The following is a 13,051-nucleotide window of genomic DNA, read 5'->3' on the forward strand; positions in this document are numbered from 1 at the left end:
ATTCACCAAATTTTTTTCGTGTAAAAAAAACCACGTGGTTCGAGAGCAACACCCCCCTCCCCCCATGTGGCTTATCGTGGTCATTTTACAAACCCCCCCTCCCCCCATATATGACCACGTGGTTTCTGGACGGCCCCCAGCAGCAAATCGTTTAGCAACAACGACGATATTTGGCCTTGTTGAATTTCCTATGTTGCTAACGTATTCATACATTTTTAGAGCTTAATGGGCAATGATGGGGAACGGTTTTCACAAAAGTTACTGTTTTCATAGTAATTTTCATTCAAGTTTCAAACTGCTTGTGCTCAGTCAAATTACATCCAAATTAGCTAAAAATTTAGGGCGATTATTAAAATGGCAAATGCCATCGTTTAAGCATAGGGGAGCAAAAAAGTCAAAATTTGAATCACTCTATTGGCCATACACCCTGAACAAATGTCACTTTCCCAGAACATCCGGAACCTGTTACAAATTGGCCAGAGAGTCTTACAGTCCTCAAAATGTATCTTAAATAAAGATCTTATATTCATCGTCTTGGAAAGACATGAATTTTATATGGATGGTACCAGATGGTGCCAAAACCGGCTCCTCCTGCTATAAAGGTGGCAGTGGACACTATCATTCTGGAAATGTTTCTGTAATCATCGTCTCGCAAATCCATGAAGTAAGATACTCATATTTGCATTATTCCGATCTGTTCGATCATGTTCTCGGGACCGTTTTTATGGAAATGGCCATATCTCTGCGTAGTTTTGATGGATTCTCGATCTACAGCCACCATTGGTCGGCATATTAGTTCTAGTTTTCGGACAAAGGATAAAACATGATGAAAGTAAACGTCACATAAAATGACTAGCAGTGGGACAAAAGCATCTTGAACATACCCTCGGAAAACCCGGAACATCTCCGGTGGCCAAGGACCAGTCTCAGGTTTTGCATGGGGACAGCATACTAGAAGAGTTTCCGCGTCCGATGGACTCAAAAGTTATGCTGACTTGAACTTTGACAAAATTTTGCCTATCTCAACCTTTTTGTCTAATCCCTGTACTTTCGAAACATCGAAACGATACGAAATCAAGGTCCATTAAATTTAAAATTTAACGAAACGAAACGAAATTTTATTTTTTGTTTGTCGAATTTTCATTAAATTGATTTTACATTCTGTACGAAATTCTGATTTCATTTTTATAAAATAAAATAACTGCTTTGCGATTAATAGAGGTAGAGTAACAAAGAAAGCAGTTTGCGATAAATCACAGCGTTCCCGTAGGGGAAGAAGGGTAGACTTGATTCCAGGGGAGACTTGATTACCCCCTGTTTTATCGAGGACTAAAGTAGTTTTATTCTAGCATATTTTTTAGTATAGATCCTTTAGACAAATGACCTTTATGTGGTGAGTAATTTTTTGGATTGACAACTTTATTTATAAGATTTGAGATTTTTTTATTGGCCAAGCAAAATTTGAACAACTTTTCATAACAATGACCAAATAATGCTTTCGTTTTTTCACAGCACAAAGCCATGAATATGCTTAATGATCTGTACTGATGAAAATGTTAACAATCCATCAAAGTTTTAGGATATTGGAATTTGGAGTTATTGCCTCAATATGGGGACACTTGATCCCCCATTAGTCACCCATACAAAAATTTGGCGAAAAATTCAAAAAAATATAAATCTATTCTCAGGCTTCTTATTTTTTGTAGATTTGACAGATTTGATGAAGGATTGTCAGGAAACATTATTTATAGCATAGATATCATAAAAAGGGGATCAAGTCTCCCCAAATTTTAAAATTGCATGTGCTGTCGAATTCAATAACAAAAATCGTTCACGTATACGCACAGCAATTCGATAATTCTGCGTATTTTGAAGTAAAAATATTTAAAAAATTTGAGGGCACCTTTCTAATTTTATCAAAGCAAGTTCTTGTAGAGGGATCAATTTCCCCCGAATATTTTAAAAGCCGATTTTTGACAGCACTCCTAAAAATCGATTGTGTATCAATAACAACAATAATTTAAGGACTGTCATACATCAGTAAAGTTAAATACTATATTTCTTAGAGAGTCTATGTGGAAATCGCGTATGTTTATTTATTTCGGCTATGATACATCGGAAATCATAAAAGGGGATCAAGTCTCCCCTATATATACCATTGGCGAAAAGGCAATACCCCAGCACCTGTGCCGCTTTCAAATAAATTCATCGCGGAGTATGTGCACCCGAATCTGATCAATTTTATATCAGTAAGCATATAAAAATATAGAAATTGAGGGATTTTTTCTTATTCTGATTAATATTCTGTTAAAAACCTTATTTCACTTCAGTATTATGTGATTACGCTGAATCATACTTCATATTGACTTCATATAACAGCCTAGATTTGCTCGCTAGACGAATCCTCTGCACATTTCTAAAATGGACAAAGATATGTATTCCAGATTGTAACAATAGGATATCATTTCAATGAAAATTCAACCTTTTTATGGGAAGCTCGGAGACCCATAGTCTTATATTCAATCAACTCAAAGAACCAATCTATTGTCTGTTTGTCGTTGTATGGGTTTGTGCACAAGAGGCATGCTCAAATTGTTCTCATATTTCCATCCTTAACCGACTTCAATTGATTGGAAGAAACAGCTACTAAGGATAATATGAGCCGGTCACGTCTTTACAGTCAATTTAGGATTAGTAGAGGAAAATTAGTTTGACACTCATTGTTATAAGAGACCGAGGAATTCTCTGCACCTCCGTGAGCGCCACGGGACAGAAATCATTGGTTAGATGAAAATGTAATTCAAGTGAAGCCACCTTGGTAAGCGACTAAAAACTTTTTGTAAACGAAGTTATTTTGAAAACTCAAAGACGAAGACCGTGATTTGATCAATCCAACGCAAAATCAAAGTGCTTAGTTTAATAATAATGTTTTCCTTATGGCCTTCTTTACTCTTAAGCGGTGCTTAGTCATGCGTTTGAACCTGGTTTGGAAGAGGTGAAGAAGTCGGCCTTTAATAAGAAAGAGGCGTTCTAAAAATACTTCTAAAGGGCCCTAAGAATCCAAGCCACGACTTTGCCTCTTTTACAAAGTTGTACTGATCTGATTCATATCTGATGACATTTAAACTCTGAGCCTGACGTCTTAAATCGGATCACTTTTGAAAAAAAATGGATAGAACAGTTAAGGATATTTTTCGTTTTCTGTTGGACATTTCTAAAAAAAAAACACTGAAGGAAAACGAAATACGTATTTGTCGACTCAGAATTGGATTATGTAATAAGCGTTAATAGAAAAATGTGTATAACATTAAGTTTTGAAAACAGCTTTATGATTTTGTTTAGCGGCGCAGTCAAAATTTTTGATAATATACGACCGTACGAGACAGTATGGTTTATGTCTAAATTTGTTTAGAAATTCCGCGGAATTCCGTTAAAAGCTAGATTTTTGTTGCGACATTTTTGTAATTTTACGAAACGAAACGAAATCAAAAAATCAGATTTCGCCATGCTCAAATTCCGTGGAATCCCGCGGAATTTCGTTTCGAACCACCTAAAACGAAATTTTTCGGAATACCGCTTATGCTTACTACCGAGTAGGTACCTATATTGCTTCAAACAGCGCATGCGCGATTCGGTAAGGGGCGCGCGATCGGATTGAATACGAAGGCCTTTTCGTATGTATAGGTTAAATGACTTCGTCATGACCCATTTACAAATACAAATTTACTGATTTTTTTTCGGGTGATCCAATATCCAACATATTTTGGAGCTTATCGTAAGGGAGTAGAGGGGTGTGACTAATGTCCATGGTTTACACAAATTTATGAAAATTTGCATAAGCAGATCTCCACGCTGATGGAAGGAAGTACACAAAAATGATTACAGCCCTTTATCCGGTGTATAAGTCTTTTTGAAAATTTGGTATTGAATTGAGATACGTTTAGACTATATACTTTATTGTAAAGACCTTATTTTTGTGGTATGATATGCTAACTACAAATTTAAATTAGTCATCTAATCGTGCTTAATATATTCCAATTTTATGGTTAACATTCCGCTTATTCCGGGAATTGAATTGAAGTATGCCGGAAAAACAAACGATGTGACTGGAATACGTGTTTGGCAAGAATAGCTATTTTTTAAGCAGAAGTGAACCCCATTGCAGTATTACACGGCCCACAAAATTCATGAAAAGTTACTTTCTGTCATAAATATCAATTAAATAATGCAGTCGTACGCATGTTAGGCCGGGAATGAGGTAAGAAACCCTATTGGAAAATTATTCCAAAAATATAAAATGCTAGAGTCCAAAGGAAATGGTAAAGGAATTTGGTCTGGGATTTACTAGTTGAGCAACATTTTATTTGATTTTCGCGAGTATAAAGTGAAAAAGTGTGTATGCTTTGTGAAAGCAACTTACGAAATCTAATACTCATGTAGCAGTTTGATCTTTCTCAAAGGTTGCCAAAATCTAACAAGATATTTTTGTCATTAGAAAATCTAACCGTTTTCACTCCGCCAGACATTACATCTACACAGATAAAAATATGTTGTGATTTTAAATCTATTTTCATGCACATATTTGGAGCATGCAAATAAACATAACAATCAATCGAGCTTACTGATTTTTAAATCGAATTAAATTAAAACCGTGCTCGGTTGTAAAATTCAATAAAATTTAATTGAACATCGAGTGTTTATTCGTTTGTTGGGACTTGCTGCAATTTTACACGTCGTTGAATTTTTAAAACTATTTTCTGAGTAGTGACTTTATTTTTTATGCGTTTTCTTGATATTTAGCTTTATTCAAACGGTGCACAGGTTGAACACTCTAATAGAACTAGTTTAATTGTGGACGCAGTAGCGCCCGTGCAAGTGTTTTTTTTAATCAAAATTTTCAACGTCTGTTGTCTGTGATTCTTTTTCATTAAATGCTGTGTCTGTTTGTCTAAGGTTGTCACTGGTTTTGATTTCTGCATCTGATAGTAAAAAAGGATTAAAATGTCAAATATTTTATTTTTTGTGAGAATTTCGTCTGGTTGGCTAGTCACAAACACGGGTATTATATTTATGATGTCAGTACGGCTTTTCATTATGAGTTTATGCTAATTTGTTTCAAAAAATAATACCCAACTTAGTTTGAGAAATAATATGATATTTCTTTTTGTTTGGTATTATAAAGAAAATGAGTTTATCTTTCGAATGCTATAGAAACATATTTTTTGGTTAGTTCCAATCGGAGATGTCATCTTCTATAGCACCTCCGGCAACAGTGGGAATGGGCACGTGATGGTACTTATAATCTAACATCTAAAAAAAAATTAAATTCTTCTGTTTTGGAGATCTGAAAAGTACCTATTGTTTGCCGTCCGTTAAAAGGTCTGATGTATTCCACAAACATCCAAAACATTATGGTAAAATGAGATGCATTGCACTCTATTGACTCTATATGTACGTTCCAAAAGTCTCTAAAAAATTTGTGCTTGCAGATTTTGAAAATGGTTCGCGTTGCTGGATTTTTTCTTAAATTCATTGAATAAGCGAGATGGTATACCTCAATTGTTGGCATGACGTTTGAGCACACATTGAACTGTATCTGTTTGTAGGCAACAGACTATCTCACAACCGGCAATTGATATGTTGTTACAGCCTCGTCGACTGATCGCTGTAATGGATGATTATAATTTCATAATCCGGGAAACCCTATTAGGAAATCGAGCGTAACATGTCATTTTTATATATGTTCATTCCAATGTGTGAGATTAACAACTTCCATTAATGCTAACAATGCTTTAAACAATCATCTTGGAGCATTTTACGCCATTCTCCTCCACATAACAGATACATAGGTGGTGTGGAGTAGAACCGCTAAGCACGCCGTCACTACCGCTCTGCTGGGGCATAATCGCATATTTCATGAGAGACCAGTTGGATTTTTTTTTCAGAATCTTTCGTCGCATGTCCTCCTGATGTTAGTGGGTAGTTAGCACCACTTCCATTACGAATATGTTAGTAGAAGAGTCAAATGCATTTGGCGAGCTTTAGAGCTTAAAATCAGTGGCTGACGGATTTGGCCACTGATGTAGCGAAGGTGCGCTTTTGTTTTTCTAATGCTTAGTGTTGGATTGACGCATAAGCTGGAGTTCGGTTCGGACAGTCGTATTACAAATGTAGGTATATCGTGCAGTTCCGTTGCGAGGAATATTTAGTCGTTTGTTGAGTTGGGTAAATACAGTTGAGGAAACACCGCTGTTATAGAACTCGCGAAGCATTGCATACAGAGTAGATGTAGGGGAACTGTTCCGTTTTCCATCTCACTGAACATATATTCATCTCATCGTAAAACAAAGAAATACAGCACTAATCTCGTCGCTTCTTTTTGCTAACACGCGTGCTCACTGGTTTCTAAAAATCACAAAAATAAGAAACAAACCAAATTCCTTTTCATTGCTTTGTTTTTGATGGGATGGAAATATGAGCTATGGGATGAAGTGCCGAACCGTTCCCCTTAATGATGAAGCTGAATTCACAGAAAGATATCTGCCTTAAAACTATGAAATGTCAATACCTACATGCAATTCATAACGGAAGGTTTGTAATAAATTGTACATCCAGGTTGAAAATGTACTCATCGTATTCAGCTATAGTACAATCACTACGTTCCTTATTCCTAGAAATAATAAATCCCCACTAGAATTACTCGATCTATTTGAAGCAAGCCCATTGTCAATATTCTAATTCTTGCGTAATAAACAGATAAGGCCTATGCTGTTATTGACACTCAATCTTGAATATAATTGCTAAGATAAAGCATTTTTGGAAGTTTTTTTTTGAGAAAAGATGAGATAAATTGGTTATTGTTAGTATATTATTCAGAGAAGGTCATGGCAATTATTATGAAGTCAGTCCTTTAGAACCTACCATTTTTAAACACAGGTAGGCCTTCATTTCATGTTGGGCATCAAAAACAAACCAAGTGAGGATCCCTTCCACACCACTCCATATTTTATTCACCGAAACAAAGGATACCAACAAACAACAACAAATCATACGCATCAGCAGGGCAGAGTAGGCACCATATGTGTGCTATGTCCAGGTGGTTTAGCCATAGATTTGATGCATTCAGATGAAATGCCTACCAGAGGTTGATGGAAGGCTAGTTTTGTAGGTATCTCTGTTGGCATTAATACCACAGTGACTGATGGATTCCCTCAGCCTGGTACCAACTAGTGCTATTACATTCATGCTTCCGGTTCGATTCATGCGTTCCGTAAGCAGGTTGATGTGGTCCCGAACCGAGAGCTGAAACTTAAACAAACCACACTGCATTCGCTTTTCTTGCACTTGATCCGAATATGGAACATGCAGAAAGTTTGGTCAGAGGAGTGCTTTTGTGACTGCTACCGAAGAAGGGAACTATTGCTTTAGATGAAGTGCCAATGATTGAAATATTCGGAAATCAATATTCAAAATGTTTTTTATTCGATTTTGTAACATTTGTGCAGAACTTAGAACTTTTCTGAAAAAAATTAGGAAAAAATCTCGTGAAAATTCCAAAACGAATTTGGTAGAAGTTAAAAAGGATTTTACGAAAAAAAAACTATCCGGATGAATAAAGAAGAATTTTTCGATGGAAATCGAGAATAATTTCTTTGAAAAAAAAATAGATGAATGTGTTGTAAAATTTAATCCCGCTGCGCACATGAACAGAAATAATAACAGCGTTATTACTTTGATTTGGACCAGCCATGACATAAACTGTCAACCAAGCCAACTACGCTCGATTGTTTATTCATACTGCCAGCTTAACCCCGGTCCGAAGTAGTTGGACATAGTGGGCCCCTTCGCATCCGTCGAATATAGGTGATCCGGTACAACAGGGGGGACAGGGTCGAGGGGATGGGTCGTTTGACCGAAACCCATTAGGCCGAAAGCCATTTGGCCGAATGCCACTAGGCCGAACAATCCATTAGGCCTAAACCCATCTGGCCAAAAGGGTCATTTGGTCGAACGGGTAATTTGGCCGAAAGGGTCATCAGGCCGAAATGGTCATTAGGCCGAAAGGGTCATTAGGCCAAAAGGGTCATTAGGCCAAAAGGGCCATTTGGCCGAAAAGGTCATTTGGTCGAAAGGGTCATTTGGCCGAATAGGACATTTGACAGAATAGGACATTTGACCGAATAAGACATTTGGCCGAATAGGACATTTGGGTTGTATACTATTCCGCCGAAAAACATTTCGCGGAATTTTTTTTCGCGGTACGACATTCCGCGGAATGCATCAACTCTCCGAAACACATTTCGCGGAATGCACCTTTTTTCCGAAAGACATTTCGCGAAATATACCTTTTAACCGAAAATCATTCCGCGGAATGCCATTTGGCCGAATCCAGTTAGAATAATTATCATTCAAATATTTACCGATTTCTGGTTAATTGCATGCAATCCGGGCATTTTTTTGGATTTAATGCTAACCCGACCTGTTCCCGAGAATTTTTGCATTCGTAAAACCATAATTGACCCGAACCCGACATAATTTAATTATTTAAGCCAGCACAAAAGTTTTCCCGGAAAATTCAAACTAGATATGTGTAAAAAAATGTAAGTCCAAACAACGAACTAGCCTCACAATTAGCAAAACTGAATAAAATAATGTTCAGTATTTTATTTCTTAAGCCGGTACGCGGCCCGGACTCACAAACCCGTACCGTAAATTGTACTAATTTTTCAAGCCCGAATCTGGCGATTCGGGTTGCAGGTTTCAAAACCTGGAACCCCACCATATGTTTTGCCCGGTATAAGTCGAAAGGAGTTGCTAATGTCTTCTTTAAAAGAACGCGTCTGTTCGGTATAAGACGAAGGGAGGAGTAACGCATTCTTTAAATGGATGAATCTGCTCGGTATAAGGCGAAAGGAGTTGATAATGCCTTCTTCAAAAGAACGCGTTTTTCCGGTATAAGGCGAAGGCAGGAGTAACGTTTTCTTTAAATGGACGCATCTTCCCTGGTATAAGTCGAATAGAGTTGATAATGCCTTCTTTAAATCGATGTATATGCCCGGAAAAAGGGACAATTGAAATTTTTAAAACTACTTCTACATATTCTGGGAGGCCTTCCTTAGCGGGAAGATGCGAGGCTACCAAGCAAAACTATGCTGAAGAAGGCTGGGTTCAACTTCTGGGCAGGTCTAGGAAATTTATCAAAAAATTTTTTTTTGACTTTTTAGGTATAAAAGTTTCAACGTGTTAAACGAATGCAAAAAAAATGGTAACCTCGCATGTAATAATTGTGGAAATGTTGAATGGACAAAGGCTATTATTATTAATATTCCGCAAAATGGTGCAATCCGCGAAATGGCACATTCCGCCAAAAGTCATTCGGCGAAAAGGTACAAACCGCCAAATGTCGTATTGTGAAAAGTTACAAACCGCCAAATGCCTCATCGATCAAGCCTCCGGTCTCGGCCAAAACGGTACTGTGCGATTGTAAAATTCAGCAGAAACTGAAGAAGGAGACCGAAGGAAAGGTGACCTTATCGTTCCTTAGCGTCACGTGGTCTAGGAAGTGATGCAGAAGTGCTTGGGCAAGATCCACAGATCAACAACGAGATCTACGGAAGGGTCAGTAGAATCTAGCCATGTCCGAGCAGCAGGAAATCAGTCAGATGAAGCGACTGACAATGCTGGGAAAAACAACTGAAAATAAGCTACCAACCCTTCCGACGAATCTCAACTGCGTAAGATTTTTTTTTTGGTCGAGCCTTCTAACGGAGGTTTTGATACTCCAATCAGTTCATAGCCAAAAACAAAACAGATGACCAAGGTAACGAGAGAATTGAAAGCAACCTGACATATGTTTTTAAATCGGTCATTCATAAGGTAAACTGCCGTAAGGACCCTTGGCAGAATGTCGAAGCTCAAATTTTATACAGATTTTTTTTAATGGGGAACTGTATCTACTGGTTTGGTGTACTTTAGAGTTCATTACTAATCCTAAGGATATTATAGACTGAATTCAAATTCAGTGTCATTGCACAGCAGTTGTGGAATATTCATGAAACGTTATCCCTTAGGAACCTGTATAAGGAACAACTTTTTCGTGCGGTACACTGCCGTTCCGGTTATCATCTTACATTCTTGCAACTAACACAATTTCAAAGAACCGATCCAATTTGAAGGTAGAATCTATGTAACAACTTTGTAGTACCAGGTGACCGATACCCTGCGCCCTTCTGACAAGAAGCTTTGCAATGTATGCATGTCGCAATCACACTGGAATTAATTTACATTTAAACCCTGCAACTTTCGCTCTTTTATCACTTTTGTTTGTTTTTCTGATTGGGTTGATTTAGAATAGGTAAGGAATAACGGTCGTCGTTAGTAAGTTTGGTTGTTGGTAGCAGGACAGTATAGGCGTAGCAGGAATTACATTTTATAAAAGCTCTCAACAGGTCGGCATGCCAGGTGCGGAGAAGGGGGTGTGTGATTTCTATCAATCATTGCCATCAGTCAAGTGCGAGAGTCAACGAGCGAAATGCAGTTCGATTCAATTCATGTAGGGTAGATTGTGGAAAAAGTTACTGTAAGTTTGAAAATATGAAACAATGATTATCAAACGAGACACTTCGATTATCACTCATTGTAGATAGTTCTAAATTCCTGATAGAAACTCTGGTACTAAAATTCCAATAGGCAATAGATTCGACAGTATCATAACATAAAGAACATTGTTCCTACGCTATTATTGACTTTAATTTAAAGTGACTATCGTCTCCTTTGAAGTGGCCGCATTCGTTTGATTTTACAGATTATTTCGTCATTTTTCGTTTGTGATCGAACTTTGTCCCCATCTTACGCTATACATAGCACGTCAGCCGGAAGAGACACTCTCCGGTGGTGCTGCCTGCCTGTTCAACATCCTTCGCTAGCGCACATTCCGGTAACATTGACTGCGGTCTGACTGCTACGTAGCTGCGGCAAATAGGACTAAGGTAAATATTTGCCCAGTATTGGTTGGATTGTAATTGTTTGAATACGAAGGAACGTGATTTGAGAGAGCGAATGCATTCGATTCGATGCAGATCGAACGAACTAGCTGGATTGAATTGTCTCGATGGAACTGTTCGAACGGGATCTCGAAAAGTGGGTACAATTAGACTCTCACTCGAAAACTGCCAAACAATTATCAACCATGGGAATTCGGTTAAGTACCATGGTTGGACTGAACCGAAAAACACTGGATAAAATAATTGACCGCGGCTTCGCGCTGCCTCATTAATAACAATAGCGAAGCGGATTAAGACAGGTAATCACCATATTATCCACCGCGATGTGATTTACGAGCTCATTGAATTCGATGCTAATATAGCGTAGCGTCGCTGCGCGCCGCATCGGCTGACGCTTATCTATATTATTGTTGCTTGTTTGGACTGAAATGGGGGTGTGCGTAGGAATATTGAAAATGTTCATTTATAGACAACACAGGCTCACAAAAATTTTCAACTCCATGCCAATACAACCTTTTGTGAACAAGCTTCCTTCTTTTGCTCCAAAAAGGAACAACGAAGACCAAACTAAGCCTCGTTTACTTATTCACTGTTGAATTTAATTTAAATCTGTTGCTTCATTGATGCATATCGATTCACAAAGATCGTTCCCTTGGATAAGTATAAATGGAGATTCTTTTCCGTAGTTTTCGCAAGGTACATATTTAAGTCACCATCATTCTCTGGCACATACTTGAAAGATGAACCAGATGGACTGTTCCATTTTCCATTTGACTAAAACCAATTCACCTGACCGCAAAATAGAAGAATAAGGAACCAGAAATATGAACAAAAACGATAGTTATGGGTAGTGAAACATTGAAGCTTCACATCACAGCTCTATTTTGAGAACTAGTGTAACTTGTCACAATGAACGTGCATTCCATATTCTACGTCAAAGCGAATTGCGATTCGGTTCTCGATTGACGGCATTTTTTTAATTTTTGCGTCAATTGAATCCTTCAAAATAGACTATTATCAGCAGTGGCGCAGGGAGTGGGCAGAACAAGTAGGGCATGTCCTACGCACGAGTTTTTCTGGGTGGAACAGTCAAGGCATTGCCCTATTCATGATTCTGGTGAGAGTATATCGCCTAGGTAATTATTTTAATTGCAATTAGGGCTTCCATTGCCGGAAACGATTTCCCGGGAAATCATATTTCCCGGGATTCCCGATTCCCGGGATTTATATATAGATCAGTTTCCCGAATTTCCCGAGAAATGAACATACTAAAATATTTTGTAATAATTGTCTTATTTTTTTTTAATTTGATGATTACGGATTTTGGGGTATCAATTACATTTTTACTAGCATCATCTCACTATTTATTTCACTTTTTAAGTTTAAAAACTGAAAATGCTATAGAATCATACGGTGCATTCCAATTCCAACACGTGTTGAAGAGAGGCGAGACAAAGAACCAATTTGTATCTACCGTTCGTTTATTCAGTAGGTCCAAACATTGGTAAGCGTTGTGAAGTCGAATTAAAAATTTAGTATCTTAGGTGAAATAGCAGAGCTACCAATGTTCGCAGATATTCAGGCAATAGCAGTGACCGCTTTGGCAGGCTTGTCCTATTATTGTCAAAGGTTTTTAAAAACCTTCAATCCTTTTTGATTCAATTCCCGAACAGACTCATATTCCGAAGACTCGTTTGCATTTTGAGATATTTCTGAAATATTTCATTTGAATATTTTATAATATTGGTGGGCTAACAAATCTTGATGGATAAACAGATTTTAGGTCTTTAGTATGTGATCATTACAACTGTCTTACAACAAATACTCGCAAAACTTTTGCAATTTGATGCGGTTTAGGTGCTGTTCGGCATGTCAAGCAAAGTTTGACTGAAAAAAATGTTATAGTCAGGATCATTAAAGTACGTCAATCAAGCACTCGCCTGAAAGCTCTTTTTATTTCGAATGGAAGAATAATCATTTCAAATATTTCATTCATCTGCTTTAAATACATCCAAAGTCGAAAATGTGTTCAAGTGCACGTACATGAA

General features: G+C 37.6%; 1 protein-coding gene across 1 annotated transcript in view; it reads left to right on the forward strand.

The window, feature by feature from the left end:
• The window catches only part of LOC134219953 (uncharacterized), a 144,101-nt gene that overhangs the window by 95,149 nt on the left and 35,901 nt on the right, over nt 1–13,051 (forward strand). The window lies entirely within an intron of this gene.

This window comes from Armigeres subalbatus, chromosome 3 (genome assembly GCF_024139115.2).
Source record: "Armigeres subalbatus isolate Guangzhou_Male chromosome 3, GZ_Asu_2, whole genome shotgun sequence".
Classification (NCBI taxonomy): domain Eukaryota; kingdom Metazoa; phylum Arthropoda; class Insecta; order Diptera; family Culicidae; genus Armigeres; species Armigeres subalbatus.